Raw genomic sequence first — 18,295 nt, 5'->3', positions numbered from 1 at the left:
ATGCAATTGAATTGAATTTAATTCAAGGAGAGCAGAGGAATAGAAATCAGGAGGGCAAGAAGTAAAAAGGCAGCGAGCATGAAAGAGGCACCTGCGGACATAGGAAATTAAATGGGAGGGTTTTGAAATGAAATGGAGTTTTAATCATTCTCTCTCCGTTTGAAAGGGCCGTTGGCTTCAACTGACAGACAAAACCTGCAACGAGAGTCTTGGATTATTAACCAAAAATAATAGATATATTATAATCTCTAAACAATATCAATCATAATTATATAATATATCAGTCTGTTTGTAGGAGTCCAAGCTAGAGATGTGTACTCTCTATTGGTGGTGTTGAATGGTGACGGTCTGTAAGAATACAGAATTAATATTCTCCTGGGCAGCAGTGAGTAAATAGATTATCTTCAGTGCCCTAGGTCACCTCCATATCATTATAAAGAGATTAATGTGGTCCGGGATCCAATAATCCTAGATAGGATCTGAGATTCATTACAGTTGCCTAAGCCTTGGATTATGTGTAAATGTTTTATCCAACACTCAATATTCAGAGATTGAGGGAACACTTTCATTGCTGTGTCTCCACACAAACACTTGCTAATGCAAAGAGGTAAACTCAACGGCGATTGATTGAATTAATCGGCAGGCATGGAATTAATTGGTCCCCGTAATCCCCATGACAATGGCCTATATCACTAGTGTTGGGTTTGACATTTTGAACATTGAGATATTAAATAAATGATCGAGAAAGAAGCATAAACTCAAAGGAGAAATTTAAGGCTTCTCTGTAGAAGGACGGATAGCTGTGGAATGTGTTGGGGGACGGGAGCAGAGCACCGTGTTGATATAGGGAAGACGGATGGATATCTGTGGATCAGGAGGTGAGGGGTGAGGTCAGTTCCCCTTAAGGGAGTAATCAGGGTCAGTATCTGGTTACCTTCTTTCTCTTAGGCATAAACTAAGGATTGGAGAGAGGGAGTGTCTTAAGTAGGATGTATATAACTGTGATGTGAAAAATGTTTTGCTGTCTGATTACAGCTGTACAGAACCTTTGGGAATAATTAAACTTGGTTAAAGCTTCTCTAGTGTCCGTGGGTTATTTACTCTGAAAAATTCAGAATCTAACACTAGTCAACACAATGTTGTGATATCACTTACCAAGTAGTCAAAAGAACAACCTAGTTACCAGTCATTAAATATTACATTTCACTACTACAGTATTTGCTACATATTTATCACGTACATAACAGACCATGTCCAACTCCTATTCGGTCCAGAGATTCGTGGGCCCCATCTATAGCCCCCAGGTTATATAGTAGCTACTCTACTGTTGCCCTACTGTTACTCTACTGTGACCAACCGGCTGGAACTGGCTGCAATTTCCCCTTGAATCAGAGCCCTGTTCACCTTAGTCATCAGTAATGTAAACAGTAAACACTACAGTAGTCTGAGCGACCAATAAATTCAGCCTCTACACAATCCATCTCTGGACCAGCCAGGCCTGATTTAATCTGTTTCCTAAATTACACTCTATTCCCTATTCAGGTTTCAGAGTGTATTCGCCATGTGCACAACAGGTGTAAAACAGTACAGTGAAATTCTTACCTTGAGAGTTCTTTCCCAACAATGCAGTGATAATAATATATATAATAATAGAAAGTATAATCAAATCAAATAAAACACAATAACTACAATGTGAGTTAAAAAAAACATGAGAATAGTATATACAGGTCAGTAGCTTATTTAATGTGCAGTGGCACTGGAGTGGTTGAGGTGGGTTTATACATAAAAAGTACAAAATACTTGTAAACAGGGCTGAAAAGGGATTGGTAGCAGGAATATATCAATACTTTTTATGTAATATAATATTTCCCAGCGTGCTCTCTGGAAGGGAGATTTTCTAAAATTATTTGTTTGAATGTAATCTGTGTTTTTACATTGATTGGTTGTACATTAATTGATTGATAAATGTTATGCTACACATACATTTTTCATAACTAATCCAATCTGTTAGTAATTGGATTTATTGTAGCAGTTGTTCCAGTTTAGGTCAAATCAAATTTTATTAGTCACATGCGCCGAATATAACAGGTGTAGTAGACCTTACAGTGAAATGCTTACTTACAAGCCCCTAACCAACAATGCAGTTTAAAAAAATAAAATAATTAAAGAGCAGCAGTAAAATAATAATAGGGAGACTATATACAGGGGGTACCGGTACAGAGTCAATGTGCGGTGGCACTGGTTAGTCGAGGTAATTGAGTTATTAAAGTGACTATACATAGATAATAGATAGATAATAAGAGTAGCAGCGGCGTAAAAGGGGGGCAATGCAAATAGTCTGGGTAGCCATTTGATTAGATGTTCAGGAGTCTTTTGGCTTGAGGGTTAGAAGCTGTTTAGAAGCCTCTTGGACCTAGACTTGGCGCTCCTGTACCGCTTGCTGTGCGGTAGCAGAGAGAACAGTCTACGACTGGGATGGCTGGTGTCTTTGACAATTTTTAGGGCCTTCTTCTGACACCGCCTGGTATAGAGGTACTGGATGGCAGGAAACTTGGCCCCAGTGATGTACTGGGCCGTACGCACTACCCTCTGTAGTGCCTTGCGGTCGGAGGCCGAGTAGTTGCCATACCAGGCAGTGATGCAACCAGTCAGGATGCTCTCGATGGTGGATCTGAGGACCCATGCCAAATCTTTTCAGTCTTCTGAGGGGTAATAGGTTTTGTTGTGCCCTCTTCACGACTTCACTTCAAGGAACTTGAAGCTCTCAACCTGCTCCACTACAGCCCAGTCGAGGAGAATGGGGGCATGCTCAGTCCTCCTTTTCCTGTAGTCCACAATCATCTCCTTTGTCTTGATCACGTTGAGGGAGAGGATGTTGTCTTGGCACCACACGGCCAGGTCTCTGACCTTCTCCCTATAGGTTGTCTTGAGGTTGAGGTTGTCTCAGTATTCAATCTTCCCTACCCTGGCAGTCATTCTGAATGCAGGATCCGGGTGATTAACAATTCCACTTGTTGGATATCCTAACTCTGGCTGGATTTCAATAGGAATTACACATCACTTTGCAAGCTAGCATAATCTGACTTGCAGGCCTGATGTGGCCTGTAAACCAGGAGATTCCTAACACCCTTCATAGAGGGTTCTAGGTAGAACCATTTACCATATACCATAGAATGGTTCCCCTATGGGGCCAAACCGAAGAACCCCATTTGTTTCTATTTAGTACCTTGTGTAGTTGTTAGCCATTTAACAGTCTTAAATATAAGCTGTTTAGGAGTCTGTTGGTCTGAGCCTTGCCAGATGGGAGCATGGAGAACTGTTAGAACTATATTGTTTATTATAGTGCAATTCTTTTGATTAGTGCTCTATAGAACCTGGTCAAAAGTATTGCACTATATCTTCTTCTTTTTTAAGCTTGACATTTTTCAAGATGAATTCTCTTAAGATGCACCATCTTGTTGTCAAGAATGTTTAAAAATAGAAACAATAACAAGAATATGTCAACTACTGTCTAATAAAAATCATCTGTTTTTTATTACATTAACAGCAAAAAAAAGTTTGGACAACTACTAATAGTCCTACAACTAATACGAACTACTGCTACAACTACTAATACAATTAATAAGACTAAGTATCTATAAAATATACAGTACCAGTCAAAAGTTTGGACACACCTACTCATTCAAGGGTTTTTCTTTATTTTTACTATTTTCTGCATTGTAGAATAATAGTGAAGACATCAAAACTATAACATAACATATACGGAATCATGTAGTAACTTAAAAAAAAAGTGTTAAACAAATCAAAATATATTTTATAGTTGAGCTTCTTCAAAGTAGCCACCCTTTGCCTTGATGACAGCTTTGCACACTCTTGACATTCTCTCAACCAGCTTCATGAGGTAGTCACTTAGAATGCATTTCAATTAACAGGTGTGCCGTCTTAAAAGTAAATTTGTTAATGCGTTTGAGCCAGTCAGTTGTTTTGTGACAAGGTATGGGTGGTATGCAGAAGATAGCCCTATTTGTTAAAATACCAAGTCTATATTATGCCAAGAAAAGCTCAAATAAGCAAACAGAAATGACAGTCCATCATTACTTTAAGACTTGAAGGTCAGTCCATCCAGAAAATGTCAAGAACTTTGAAAGTTTCTTCAAGTGCAGTCTCAAAAACCATCAAGCTCTATGATGAAACTGGCTCTCATGAGGACCTCCACAGGAAAGGAAGACCCAGAGTTACCTCTGCTGCAGAGAATAAGTTCATTAGAGTTACCAGCCTCAGAAATTTCAGCACAAATAAATGCTTCACAGGGTTCAAGTAACAGACACATCTCAACATCTACTGTTCAGAGGAGACTGCGTGAATCAGACATTCATGGTCGAATTGTTGCAAAGAAATCACTACTAAAGGACACCAACAATAAGAAGAGACTTGCTTGGGCCAAGAAACACAAACATTGGACATTAGAATGGTGGAAATCTGTCCTGTGGTCTGATGAGTCCAAATGTTTGGTTCCAACCACCGTGTCTTTGTGAGATGCAGAGTAGGTAAACCGATGATCTCTGCATGTGTGGTTCCCACCGTGAAGCATGGAGGAGGAGGTGTGGAGGTGCTTTGCTGGTGACACTGTCTGGGATTTATTTAGAATTCAAGGCACACTTAACCAGCATGGATACCACAGCATTCTGCAGCGATACGCCATCCCATCTGGTTTGTGCTTAGTGGGACTTTCATTTGTTTTTCAACAGGGCAATGACCCAACACACCTCCAGGCTGTGTAAGGGCTATTTGAGCAAGAATGAGAGTGATTGGAGTGCTGCATCAGATGACCTGACCTCCACAATCACACGACCTCTACCCAATTGAGATGGTTTGGGATGAGTTGGACTGCAGAGTGAAGGAAAAGCAGCCAACAAGCTAAAGGGTGGCTACTTTGAAGAATCTCAAATATAAAATATATTTTGATTTGTTTAACACTTTTTTGGTTACTATATGATTCCAAATGTGTTATTTCAGAGTTTTGATGTCTTCACTATTGTTCTACAATGTAGAAATAGTAAAAATAAAGAAAAACCCTTTAATGAGTAGGTGACCAAACTTTTGACTGGTACTGTACATACATCTATATTGACAAATGTCTTCACATGGTGATGTTTCTACAAATATTTTGTTCTTAATTAACATTTGAAAAATGGCTCCTGGACCAAAGGGCTCTGGTCAAAAGTAGTGCATTATGTAGGGAAAAGGGTGCCTTTTGCAACACTGCGGATGGATGACTCATGTTTGTAATCATTAATATTGCATTAAATCAAATAAAATGAAATTGTATTGGTCAGCAGATGTTATTGTGAGTGTAGTGAAATGCTTGTGCTTCTAGTTCCGACAGTGCAGCAATATCTAACAAGTAATCTAACAATTCCACAACAGCTACCTAATACACACAAATCTAAGTAAACGAATGGAATAAGAATATATAAATATATGGATGAGCAATGACAGAGAGGCATAGGCAAGATCAATCAATCAAATTTATTTATAAAGCCCTTCTTACATCAGCTGATGTCACAAAGTGCTGTACAGAAACCCAGCCTAAAACCCCAAACAGCAAGCAATGCAGGTGTAGAAGCACGGTGGCTAGGAAAAACTCCCTAGAAAGGCCAGAACCTAGGAAGAAACCTAGAGAGGAACCAGGCTATGAGGGGTGGCCAGTCCTCTTCTGGCTGTGCCGGGAGGAGATTATAACAGAACATGGCCAAGATGTTCAAATGTTCATAGATGACCAGCAGGGTCAAATAATAATAATAATCACAGTGGTTGTCAAGGGTGCAACAGGTCAGCACCTCAGGAGTAAATGTCAGTTGGCCTTTCATAGCCGATCATTCAGAGTATCTCTACCGCTTCTGCTGTCTGTAGAGAGTTGAAAACAGCAGGTCCTGGACAGGTAGCACGTCCGGTGAACAGGTCAGGGTTCTGTAGCCGCAGGCAGACCAGTCAAAACTGGAGCAGGAGCACGGCCAGGTGGACTGGGGACAGCAAGGAGTCATCAGGCCATGTAGTTCTGAGGCATGGTCCTAGGGCTCAGGTCCTCTGAGAGAAAGAGAGAGAGAATTAGAGAGAGCATACTTAAATTCACACAGGACACCGGATAAGACAGGAGAAATACTTCAGATATAGCAGACTCACCCTAGCCCCCTGACACATAAACTACTGCAGCATAAATACTGGAGGCTGAGATAGGAGGGATCGGGAGACACTGTGGCCCCAAGGCAGTTAACCCACTGTTCCTAGGCCGTCATTGAAAATTTTAAATAAATTTAAAAAATGCATTACTAAAGTGACTAGTGATTTATTAAAGTGGCTGGTCTGTATGTAGGCAGCAACCTCTGTGATGGCTGATGGCCTTGAGATAGAAGCTGTTTTTCAGTCTCTCTGTCCCAGAATTGATGCACCTGTACTGACCTCGCCTTCTGGATGGTAGCAGGGTGAACAGGCAGTGGTTCGGGTGGTTATTGTCCTTAATTTATCTTTTTGGCATCGGGTGCTGTAGGTGTCCTGGAGGGCAGTTAGTTTGCCCCCTAAGATGCGTTGTGCTGACCACCCCACCCTCTGGAGAGCCCTGCGGTTGTGGGCGGTGCAGTTGTCGTACCAGGCGGTGATACAGCCCGACAGGATGCTCTCGATTGTAAAAGTTTGTGAGGGTTTTAGGTGACAAGCCAAATTTCTTCAGCCTCCTGAGGTTGAAGAGGCACTGTTGTGCCTTCTTCATCACACTGTTTGTGTGGGTGGACCATTTCAGTTTGTCTGTGATGTGTAAGCCGTGGAACTTACCTTTCCACCTTCTCCTTTGCTGTCCCGTCAATGTGGATAGGGGGGTTCTCCCTCTGCTGTTTCCTGAAGTCCATGATCATCTCATTTGTTTTGTGGACATTGAGTGAGATGTTGTTTTCCTGACACCACATTTTGAGATCCCTCAACTCCTCCCTGTAGGCTGTCTCGTCGTTGTTGGTAATCAAGCCTACTACTGTTGTGTCGCCTGTAAACTTGATGATTAAGTTGGAGGCATGCATGGCCATGCAGTCATGAGTGAACAGAGAGTACAGGAGCATTCACCCTTGTGGGGCCCCAGTGTTGAGGATCAGCAAAGTGGAGGAGTTGTTTCCTACACTGACCACCTGGGGGCGGCCCGTCAGGGAGTCCAGGACCCAATTGCACAGGGTTGGGGTTGAGACCCAGGACCACCTGATAAGCTTGGAGGGTACTATGGTGTTGAATGCTGAGTTATAGTCAATGAACAGCATTCTTACATAGGTATTCCTCTTGTACAGATGGGATAGGGCAGTGTGATGGCGATTGCATTGTCTGTGGACCTAATTGGGGTGGTTTGCAAATCGAAGTGGGTCTAGGATGACCGGTAAGGTGGAGATGATATGATCCTTGACTAGTTTCTCAAGGCACTTTTCTCAAAGTGCTACGGGGCGACTGTCATTTAGTTCAGTTACCTTTGCTTTCTTGGGTACAGGAACAATGGTGGCCATCTTGAAGCATGTAGGGACAGCAGACTGGGGTAGGGATAGATTGAATATGTCCGTAAACACACCAGCCATCTGGTCTGCGTATGCTCTGAGGACACGGCTAGGGATACTGTCTGGGCCAGTAGCCTTGCGAGGGTTAACATGTTTAAATGTCTTACTCACGTCAGCCACGGAGAAGGAGAGCCCACAGTCCTGGATAGCGGGCCACGTCGGTGGCACTGTATTATCCTCAAAGCAGGCAAAGAAGGTGTTTAGTTTGTCTGGAAACAAGACGTCGGTGTCCGTGACGTGGCTGGTTTTCCTTTTGTAGTCCGTGATTGTCTGTAGACCCTGCCACATACGTCTCATGTCTGAGCCGTTGAATTGCGACTCCACTTTGTCTCTATTCTGACATTCTGCTTGTTTGATTGCCTTGCGGAGGGAATAACTACACTGTTTGTATTCAACCATATTCCCAGTCACCTTTCCATGGTTAAATGCGGTGGTTCGAGCTTTGTTTTGCGCTAATTCCGCCATCTATCTACGGTTTCTGGTTAGGATAAGTTTTAATAGTCACAGTGGTACAACATCTCCTATACACTTCCTTATAAACTCACTCACCGAATCAGCGTATACGTCGATATTATTCTCTGAGGCTACCTGGAACATATCCCAGTCCGCGTGATCAAAACAGTCTTGAAGCGTGGATTCCGATTTGGTCAAACCAGCGTTGAATAATCCTTGTCACAGGTACATCCTGTTTGAGTTTCTGCCTTTTGGAAGGGAGGAGCAAAATGGGATATACACTGCTGTGACAATAACCGAAGATAATTTGTTTGGGAGATAATACATTCGGCATTTGATTGTGAGGAATTCTAACAAAAGGACTTGAGTTCCTGTATGTTGTTGCAATTACACGATGAGTCATTAATCATTCTTCTTCCCGGAGAAATGTTTATTCCTGTCGGCGCAACGCACAAAGAATCCAGGTGGCTGTTCCCGACTCCGACAGCATATTCCGAGAGAGCCATGTTTCTGTGAAACAGAGTATGTTACAATCCCGGATGTCTCTCTGGAAAGCAACCCTTGCCCTGATTTCGTCGATCTTATTATTTCGAGACTGGACATTAGCGAGTAATATTCTCGGAAGCGGTGGGTGCTGTGCGCTCCTCCGAAGTCTGACCAGAAGATCGCTCCATCTTCCTTTTCTCCTGCAGCGTTGTTTTGTGTCAGCCTCTGGAATCAGTTCAGATGCCCTTGGTCGTTCGGACAAAGGATCCGCTTCGGGAAAGTCCTATTCCTGGTCATAGTGCTGGTAAGTTGACGTTGCTCTGATATCCAATGGTTCTTCCCGGCTGAGTGTAATAACACTTAAGATTTTATAGGCTAACATTGTAAGAAATAATGCATACAAAAACGAAATACTGCAAAGTTTTGTAAGGACTTGAAGCAAGGCAACCCTCTGTCTTTGGTTGCCATCTTGGAACATTATTACAGGTTGCTTGTTGTAATTAACGCTGATGATTATGTGTTACTAATGCCAATATGCTAGAGTGCAAATTGCCAAGAGGACGTTTGTGATGACTAACCTGTTGTCACAAATAATTACTGGTTTCTACCACGTAATAGTGCAGACCCTAATGCTTTGTTGGTTGGTTGTACCACGGTAAACTTGGAGTGATTATTTCCGCTGGATACGCATGCATTCAACATGTCAATCCAAATCTAAATGCACTGCAACATTTAGTGAGTAGCATGTTGAAATCAGAGAGAGACAGAAAAAACTGGTTGAAGCTATGCTACAGTCTTCGACGTCCATTTATTTTCTCCAGTCTAACTTCCAGTTTCCAGCCAGGCTTGATCTGGTCAGCTGCCCTCTCCCCTCCTTCTCCCTTGTTCTTTATTTACTGAAGAATGTAAGGTGGCGTTAAACTAGCATCAATGTAATAGTGGGCATTAGCCCTTTGAACTGCCCTTAATCTGACTTTAAATAAACTCATAAGGTGGGCTGCAATCTCTCGTAGGCACCCACACACATGCACACAAACCAACACTATTGGAGAGAGACTTATTCTGGGGGGGGGGGGGGGGGGGGGGGGGGGGGGCGTATATTTGCGTACATTTGTGTGTATGTATGACTGTGTGCACTAGCCCATTATTATGGGCATAATAGCATGCCCATACAAAGACTGTCAAAAGCCCTTCTGTCGACAAGTTGTACTAGAGCCATGCTCGAGACGCTACTTTAATTGGAATGTAATTGGAGAAGCACCATTGATCATAAATCACATTCAGCTCCCTCTCCTCCCTCAGCGCAGCTAGCACTCTGCTATGCTTTCCTCCCTCCGTCTTCCTCCCACCCTCCTTCCTTCCCTCCATTTCTCCCTCCCTTACAAAGTACGTCAGTCATGTGCAGTGGAGCGACGCAGAGGAACAAGGCCCCCTACTGGGTCCACAGCGCTAGGGTCAATGTACGTCTGGGCACAAACCACTGGAAACAGGGATGGGGAGAGAGAGAGGGGAAAGAGAGAAAGAGGGGATAGGGAGATTAGGAGGAAAGACAGGAAGGGTGAGAAATAAATAATGTGTGATAAGCCCCCAGTCCTATTGTGCGATTACTTCCAGTGTTTAGTTAAGTGAGATTTGCTTTGGGTGTTTTATTGTTTCCGAATGCTTCAGAGAAGTCAATTTGTCGCCTCATTTGTCTACTGCTGAAATGCATCAGCAGCATTTCACCGGCGTCAGAGTCGAGAAATGCTTTCTTATTTAGTCTGAGTATAGATGTGAATCAGGGTTGAGGAGATTGACTGTGCTCCGTTTTAAATGCGGGCTTTACAATGAAAACGAAGTTCACCGTTTGGAGAGCTCATGTAACAAATTGATTCTGAAGTGGAAGTGGAAAACACAAGAGAACGATAAAGGAGGCAGAGAAGCTTGTGGTGAAAGGGTCGGTCAAACTCTTATGAGACTGAAAAGTGTATCGCCGAATGATCGATCGATGAGAATGTGGAGAAAGAGACTCAGAAAAATGGGTATATGTAAAGATAGGATATGAGGGAGGAAGACGATAATTCGGACTGACTTTGGGGTAAAGCACAGCAGTAGAGGGAGACATGGAAGGATGATGAGAAAGCATTGCAAATGCAAAAAAAGTGGTTAAATAGATCAACGAAAGAGACAAAGGGAGAAGAGAAGGGAGGATGAATGAAAGGGTGTTGGAGACACAGAGAGAGAGAGTGGGTGGGAGGTCGTGAGTCAGGGGAGAGAGAGGGTGCGAGGGAGGGAGGAAGAGGGAGAGAGAGAGGGGGGTGAGGCTGTTGTTTTAAGATCAGTATGGATGAGTGCGTTTACCCTCTGGGGAGGGGGCCCGTTGGCTCTCTCTGTCTGTCATTCCACTCGTTTATGTCTCGCTCCGAGGGAGAGGTAAAGGCCACTGTGTTTGTGTCGGGGGAGGGAGGGAAGGGGGGGGGGGCAATAATGCTCTTTTCATCATTGAATGCATCTTTTTTCCACCCGCTTCCTCATTTTCCCTTTTCTTTTGTCCTCTCCATCTCGTTTTTCCGCCTCCCTCCCATCTTTCTACTCCCCCTCTATTTCTTCTCCATGTAAACTCTGGCGTGTGACTTGTGGCAGGTCTTTGGTTTTCACTTCACCAAGCATGGTCGCCATTACAGGGTACCTCTCAGAAAATGTTGTTTTGGTAGTGTTGTGTTTTTTAGAGGACGTTCTAAATTCCATTTTCAGCCTTATCGGTAGACCACGTGTTTTGTATGGCCACCAGCATCTTCACTGCCATTTACTATCAATCCCAGGTGTATTGAGCCTGTGAAGGTAAACAGTAGAAGATTATGACATTATCTGATACGGCTGTTTTTTGTGTTTTAAACTGTTTAAACAACACATCCACTAAAATGTGACCGACATGAAGATACAATGGCCGATAAGAATGTCCACGTATTGGCTATAACCACATACAGAGACGGTTTTCCGGACTCAGATTAAGCCTAGTCCTGGATTTAAAAGCAAGTTCAATTGAAAATCCTTTTAAATCCAGGAGTACGCTTAATCTCTGTATGGAAAACCACCCCAAAGAGTAATGATAGTTTATTTAATCAGGTTACTCATTTCAGAAACTACCAAAACTGTTTTTGGGGACCATATATTGTACTGCACATGGGAAGTTTATCAAGGTAGTAAAACTAGAATAGAGGTGATTGGGAGGCAAGATCCCCCACAGGTTAAGTATGGAATCAGCCTAAAATGCTTATTTTTACCTGTGTGTGTGTGTGTGCATCTCTGTCTGTGCATGTGTGTGTGGGCCTCTCTCAGAGCAGGTGTAGCCAAAGTGTGTTACACTAATGTCATCCTGTGTCCATCCTCCAGCTAAAAGCCAGGAGCAGTCACCTCTACACTTTTCTCAATGTCACCTTGCCCTCTCTCTTCCACTTTCCTCTCTCTTCCTCTCCAAGCCCCTCTGTCTGTGTTTTCTAATCTCTGTCCTTTCTCCTGTATGCGTCTCAATTCATCATCTCAACTTGGGTCTTGTGCTGAGGGTTACTAAGTCACTGATATACAGAACAGTAGGAATAGATGATCACAGACACTGACAGAGGGAAGGGGGGGGGGGCACTCCCTTCTTCCCTCCATCCATCCCTCATCTATCCATCTATCCATCCCTCATCCCTATCTTTCCCCTCTGTGTTTCTTCTTCCCTTATCTTTGTCCTTCCATCTGGCTTTCACTTATACTCTGACACCTCTCCCTCTCTTCTTTTCCTCCTCCTGGTGCTCTGTCGTTTGACAGATGTCAATCACACACACGCGTGCACACACACGTGCACACACACTGCCAAGGTAGCAACAGCAGGGAGTTGTTGTGACCTGTGTGTGTACGTGTGTGTGTCTGTATGTATCCGCCAGGCCCACCAGAGCACAAAGCATGTTGGCTAGCAGATCACACAAATCTGAAACACTTAACCCTCACGAGTGCTGTTTGGCAAGTCTCGAGCCACACACACTCCAGTGTGTTCTGTAGGGTAGCCTATGTTACACATGATTACGTTGACACCCTCCTCTCCATTATGCTCCAGCTGCACATATGAATGCACGCCTAAACATGCCATTCGTACGCTCACATGCTCGTTAAAATAGCATACAACATCAACTGTGTTTCTATCTTTACGCACATAAGGTCACATTGAGTTCCTGCATGCTCCACTGAACAAACTGGCTGCATTAGGGCCTCGCAAAATAGTCTCTCCCTGAACTCCGGCTGCTCAGGCTATCTGAAATTCTAATCACCAAACACAGGCATTACTATTATGATGACTATTCCTGCTATGCAGGCAGCTAAGCTTTATACAAAGTTTAGGTTAAACCGTGAAGGCCAAAGCCATTTCTTTAAGAAAAACACATTGTGTTTATCCACAAATAATACAAATCTTAACTCTCTCCCTCCACCTCTCTCTCTTTGGCTGCCTTTCTCCGTTTCGCTCCAAGTTTATTTATACATTACCCGTCTTTTCTTAATAATCTCTCCCTCTTATCTTTCAATTTTCCCCCTTTGCCTCCCTCCGTCTCAGCCTCTCTTTCTTCTCCTCTGTGTAAAGCACATCACCTCTCCTCTATCTCCATTTCTGTGCTGCCGTTCCTTTCTCATCCCCCCCACTGCCTCCCTCTCTCCCCTTATCTCTTCCCCCTATATCCCTTCATCTCTCCTTCTTTACCTCCCCTCTTTTCTATCTCTCCGCCTGGCTCGCTCTGCATTCCGTGGTCGCTCGCTCCCCGCCCTCCGTGCTGTCCCCCTGGCCCTGACTGAAATTAAAACCTGACCATGATGGCTTGGCCTGTCCACCTCTCCCGCCAAGGCCCAGCCATATGGGCCTAAGAAATAAACCTTGAAGTATACGATAAAGTACATCAAAACTGCCACGGACTCACGGCTCTGTAGGCACTGTATATTTTTAGATACCATTCCACATTTTTACAAGCTGTTTCTGTGCCTCTTTTTCTCCACCTTCCTCTCTCTTCCTCTCCCACCTCTCTCTCTTCCTCACCCCCCTCTCTCTCACCCCCCCCTCTCTTCCTCTCTCTTTGTTATATGGTCTGTCTGACAGTGAGACGAGAGTCTGCAGTGATTAACACTGATTAAAGTAGTTAACAAGGCTCTCTCATTCAGTGTGTGTGTCGGTGTGTAGACATTTTACGAGTACCAAAAGTCCTCACAAGAATAGTAAACCAGCAAAAATTCTGAGAATTTAGAACATTTTGCCAGTCCCCAAAATTAGGGTTAGGGGTTAGTAGTTGGGAGTTAGGGGCTAAGGTTAGGGTTAGGGGTTAGGGAAATCAATAGTTGGAATCAATAGTTGGTTCCCTACATTTACATTTACATTTAAGTCATTTAGCAGACGCTCTTATCCAGAGCGACTTACAAATTGGTGCATTCACCTTATGACATCCAGTCGAACAGCCACTTTACAATAGTGCATCTAAATCTTTTAAGGGGGGGGGGTCAGAAGGATTGCTTTATCCTATCCTAGGTATTCCTTAAAGAGGTGGGGTTTCAGGTGTCTCCGGAAGGTGGTGATTGACTCCGCTGTCCTGGCGTCGTGAGGGAGTTTGTTCCACCATTGGGGTGCCAGAGCAGCGAACAGTTTTGACTGGGCTGAGCAGGAAATGTACTTCCTCAGTGGTAGGGAGGCGAGCAGGCCAGAGGTGGATGAACGCAGTGCCCTTATTTGGGTGTAGGGCCTGATCAGAGCCTGAAGGTACTGAGGTGCCGTTCCCCTCACAGCTCCGTAGGCAAGCACCATGGTCTTGTAGCGGATGCGAGCTTCAACTGGAAGCCAGTGGAGAGAGCGGAGGAGCGGGGTGACGTGAGAGAACCTGGGAAGGTTGAACACCAGACGGGCTGCGGCGTTCTGGATGAGTTGTAGGGGTTTAATGGCACAGGCAGGGAGCCCAGCCAACAGCGAGTTGCAGTAATCCAGACGGGAGATGACAAGTGCCTGGATTAGGACCTGCGCCGCTTCCTGTGTGAGGCAGGGTCGTACTCTGCGGATGTTGTAGAGCATGAACCTACAGGAACGGGCCACCGCCTTGATGTTAGTTGAGAACGACAGGGTGTTGTCCAGGATCACGCCAAGGTTCTTAGCGCTCTGGGAGGAGGACACAATGGAGTTGTCAACCGTGATGGCGAGATCATGGAACGGGCAGTCCTTCCCCGGGAGGAAGAGCAGCTCCGTCTTGCCGAGGTTCAGCTTGAGGTGGTGATCCGTCATCCACACTGATATGTCTGCCAGACATGCAGAGATGCGATTCGCCACCTGGTCATTAGAAGGGGGAAAGGAGAAGATTAATTGTGTGTCGTCTGCATAGCAATGATAGGAGAGACCATGTGAGGTTATGACAGAGCCAAGTGACCTGGTGTATAGTGAGAATAGGAGAGGGCCTAGAACAGAGCCCTGGGGGACACCAGTGGTGAGAGCGCGTGGTGAGGAGACAGATTCTCGCCACGCCACCTGGTAGGAGCGACCTGTCAGGTAGGACGCAATACAGAGATACAGAGAAGAGCATTTCAGTTGAATGACTAGTCTTGAAACCTGACTGATTTGGATCAAGAAGGTCATTCTGAGAGAGATAGCAGGAGAGCTGGCCAAGGACGGCACGTTCAAGAGTTTTGGAGAGAAAAGAAAGAAGGGATACTGGTCTGTAGTTGTTGACATCGGAGGGATCGAGTGTAGGTTTTTTCAGAAGGGGTGCAACTCTCGCTCTCTTGAAGATGGAAGGGACGTAGCCAGCGGTCAAGGATGAGTTGATGAGCGAGGTGAGGTAAGGGAGAAGGTCTCTGGAAATGGTCTGGAGAAGAGAGGAGGGGATAGGGTCAAGCGGGCAGGTTGTTGGGCGGCCGGCCGTCACAAGAAGCGAGATTTCATCTGGAGAGAGAGGGGAGAAAGAGGTCAGAGCACAGGGTAGGGCAGTGTGAGCAGGACCAGCGGTGTCGTTTGACTTAGCAAACGAGGATCGGATGTCGTCGACCTTCTTTTCGAAATGGTTGACGAAGTCGTCTGCAGAGAGGGAGGAGGGGGGGAGGGGGAGGAGGATTCAGAAGGGAGGAGAAGGTGGCAAAGAGCTTCCTAGGGTTAGAGGCAGATGCTTGGAATTTAGAGTGGTAGAAAGTGGCTTTAGCAGCAGAGACAGAAGAGGAAAATGTAGAGAGGAGGGAGTGAAAGGATGCCAGGTCCGCAGGGAGGCGAGTTTTCCTCCATTTCCGCTCGGCTGCCCGGAGCCCTGTTCTGTGAGCTCGCAATGAGTCGTCGAGCCACGGAGCGGGAGGGGAGGACCGAGCCGGCCTGGAGGATAGGGGACATAGAGAGTCAAAGGATGCAGAAAGGGAGGAGAGGAGGGTTGAGGAGGCAGAATCAGGAGATAGGTTGGAGAAGGTTTGAGCAGAGGGAAGAGATGATAGGATGGAAGGGGAGAGAGTAGCGGGGGAGAGAGAGCGAAGGTTGGGACGGCGCGATACCATCCGAGTAGGGGCAGTGTGGGAAGTGTTGGATGAGAGCGAGAGGGAAAAGGATACAAGGTAGTGGTCGGAGACTTGGAGGGGAGTTGCAATGAGGTTAGTGGAAGAACAGCATCTAGTAAAGATGAGGTCAAGCGTATTGCCTGCCTTGTGAGTAGGGGGGGAAGGTGAGAGGGTGAGGTCAAAAGAGGAGATGAGTGGAAAGAAGGAGGCAGAGAGGAATGAGTCAAAGGTAGACGTGGGGAGGTTAAAGTCACCCAGAACTGTGAGAGGTGAGCCGTCCTCAGGAAAGGAGCTTATCAAGGCATCAAGCTCATTGATGAACTCTCCGAGGGAACCTGGAGGGCGATAAATGATAAGGATGTTAAGCTTGAAAGGGCTGGTAACTGTGACAGCATGGAATTCAAAGGAGGCGATAGACAGATGGGTAAGGGGAGAAAGAGAGAATGACCACTTGGGAGAGATGAGGATCCCGGTGCCACCACCCCGCTGACCAGAAGCTCTCGGGGTGTGCGAGAACACGTGGGCAGACGAAGAGAGAGCAGTAGGAGTAGCAGTGTTATCTGTGGTGAGCCATGTTTCCGTCAGTGCCAAGAAGTCGAGGGACTGGAGGGAAGCATAGGCTGAGATGAACTCTGCCTTGTTGGCCGCAGATTGGCAGTTCCAGAGGCTACCGGAGACCTGGAACTCCACGTGGGTCGTGCGGGCTGGGACCACCAGGTTAGGGTGGCCGCGGCCACGCGTTGTGAAGCGTTTGTATGGTCTGTGCAGAGAGGAGAGAACAGGGATAGACAGACACATAGTTGACAGGCTACAGGAGAGGCTACGCTAATGCAAAGTAGATTAGAATGACAAGTGGACTACACGTCTCGAATGTTCAGAAAGTTAAGCTTACGTTGCAAAAATCTTATTGACTAAAATGATTAAAATGATACAGTCCTGCTGAAGTAGGCTGGCTGGCAGTGGCTGCGTTGTTGACTTTGTTTGAGAGTGTAGCTGGCCAGGTAGCCTCGATAGCTGGCTAGGTAACCTCGGTAACTGGCCAGATAATTAGTCTAACTACACAATTGTCCTAGATACAAGGACAGCAAAGACAACTATGTAGCTAGCTAAACACTAGCTAGCTAACACTACACTAATCAAATCGTTCCGTTGTAATGTAATAGTTTCTACAGTGCTGCTATTCGGTAGAAGTTGGCTAGCTAGCAGTGTTAGCAGTGTTAGCGGTGTTGACTAGCAGTATTGACTAGGTAGGGGAACGGCAGCGCGGCGGACGAAAATAGCTGGCTAGCTAACCGAAAATTACTCTAGACTCCACAGTTATCTTAGATACAAGGACAGCAAAGACAACTGTGTAACTAGCTAACACTACACTAATCAAGTCGTTCCGTTGTTCCGTTGAATGTAATAGATTCTACAGTGCTGCTATTCGGTAGCTAGCTAGCTAGCTAGCAGTGTTGATTACGTTACGTTACGTTAAAAGGACGAAAATAGCTGGCTAGCTAACCTAGAAAATCGCTCTAAACTACACAATTATCTTTGATACAAAGACGGCTATGTAGCTAGCTAAGATCAAACAAATCAAACCGTTGTACTGTAATGAAATGAAGTGAAAGTGTGATACTACCTGTGGAGCGAAGCGGAATGCGACCGGGTTGTTGAATGCGGAAGTTCTAAAAGTCCTCACAAGTATACAGTAGCAAGACACAACTGTGTGTGTGTGTGTGTGTGTGTGTGTGTGTGTGTGTGTGTGTGTGTGTGTGTGTGTGTGTGTGTGTGTGTGTGTGTGTGTGTGTGTGTGTGTGTGTGTGTGTGTGTGTGACACAGGGTGGGTATGTGTGCATGTGAGACTGGGTGTGTGTTAGACTGTGAAAGTGTCAATCATCTGGCCAGGGTGTCAGAGTAGGGAGAGGCACAGCTGTGGGATCTTGGCAGTTCGGATGGTTCTGTGTGTATGTGTTTGGTCTTGTGTGCGCACGTGTGTGTGTGTGCTCACTCATGTTTGCATGTGTGTCTTCCCCTTTGTCTCATTCTCACCTTGTCTTGTTTCCATAAACACCACCTTCACAGATGAAAACAACACCAGTTTTTAACCCAGAAGTGCAATATCAATCTGCAGTGTCTAAAAAAACTCCATATTTTTCTACTATGCTATGTTGTCCTTCGAAATATTTATGGTCCCATATTAGGCTACATTAAAGTGTTTATTCTGTCCATTGAAGGTGTTGATATAGTCTTACTGGTGTAGTCTTACTGGATGC

Source organism: Salvelinus fontinalis, chromosome 32, assembly GCF_029448725.1.
Source record: "Salvelinus fontinalis isolate EN_2023a chromosome 32, ASM2944872v1, whole genome shotgun sequence".
Taxonomy (NCBI): Eukaryota; Metazoa; Chordata; class Actinopteri; order Salmoniformes; family Salmonidae; genus Salvelinus; species Salvelinus fontinalis.
The sequence above is the reverse complement of the archived record's forward strand: the minus strand, read 5'-3'. Positions refer to the sequence as shown.